Below are 1,591 nucleotides of genomic sequence, written 5' to 3'. Positions count from 1 at the left end.
TGAGCTTGTGATGTGACGGCAGGAAAAAGTAAAAACTTAAACTGTGACATACACACCTGCAGGAGTTGTCTTACTCCAGCTGGAGCTCGGTGCGGCTTCACAAAATGTGAAATAGCCAAAGATCAGATGAGACAAATGAGAAGCAGCTTCAGCACTGAGAGACAGACAGCGTAGAAAGACAGCGAATAGCTTTTATCGAGCGTGACACAAAGAAATGGGATCTGGGTTTGTGGGCATTGGAGTGGTAATTGATTCAAGGATCCAGATCTGCTCTGAGGCTAACCCCAGGAACATTGTTGTATGGGAGCTGATATGCAGCGTGATAGCTCACATTCCTTTTTGAGAGAGAGCGAATTTTCGTCTCCATGAAGAATCACCCCTCAAACTGATGTGGCTTATAGCTTGCCATGCTAATTCAGAGTCAAAACTGTAATTAGACACTTTGTATTGCTATACTTGTTAATTCATTTACAGCCCTTCCCTGCTTCCTCGCCAAATGAATTCCATGTGATTAAAGCAATCTGGCACTGGAAACGTTAACAAGGATGATGAGCGGCTCTGTAGGCCTACTCCACTGAAGTCGGCGCAGAGACACTGAGCCTCATTATGAAGCTGAGAAATAGCTGCTAATGACTATTTTAACCACCCTGATTAGCATTTATTAGCAGTGTGGGCAATTAATAAATGGTTTATAACACACAATGATGAATTTGTAAGTAGTGAGAAGTACATTTTAAGTGTTTTTATGCATCTGTCAACTCGCATCATGGCAGATATAAAATGAACTGCTATAATCATATACGTCTACATTTCTTCATTCATTTGAAATATGACTACTGGAAAAAAATTATCTGTTGAAGAAGGCAATGAGATATGGCTGAAAGCACAGGGAAATCTAGTAAGTAGACCTATATATTCAAACTTAAATCTATATTGTCTTTTTACTGTTTTCAAGATCAACCATGAACCTTTAAACTCAAGATGACTTCAAATTTGAAGTTTGAAATTAGCGTGCATTTTTATAAAGAGCGAATAAATATCTTGATAACACACAGTGAATGCGTGTAATCATATATACGTATTATTGAATATTTCATATTATATTAAATATAAAAAAATGACTGTTGTTTCAAGTGTCCATTGTACCATTTCCATTTGTTTGCATTGTTTTCTCTAACCTCTATCAGACCTGCACAGGGCCCAGGACGAGCTGCAGGAGAAGCCACGTCTACCAGCAGCTGATCTAGATAAACTCTCAAATAAAACATGAAGTCAGCTCACGCTTTTTGCATCTATTACTTTGTGGCTCCAAAGTCATTAGGAGTGATCGGGTCATATACCGTAACTGAGCCAAGCAGTGGCGCTGCTAATGAAGAGCCTAACAACCTTGTTTACATCCTCTACTGTGAAATATATTCTGTTTGCACGTGTCAGTGTTTGACATCAGTTTGCCCTGTGCGACGAATGACAAACCTTTTAAGTGAGAGAAGATGTACATACGGTTTTCCACAGTGATATAAATAAATATAGATCTGTTGCTAATTTTGGTAGCATGACAAGTACAGGAAAAGAAATTGTCAACCTGAGCACT

The sequence above is a fragment of the Pagrus pagrus genome, assembly GCF_965226575.1.
Source record: "Pagrus pagrus genome assembly, chromosome: 10".
Lineage (NCBI taxonomy): Eukaryota > Metazoa > Chordata > Actinopteri > Spariformes > Sparidae > Pagrus > Pagrus pagrus.
This window is presented reverse-complemented; position numbering follows the sequence as displayed.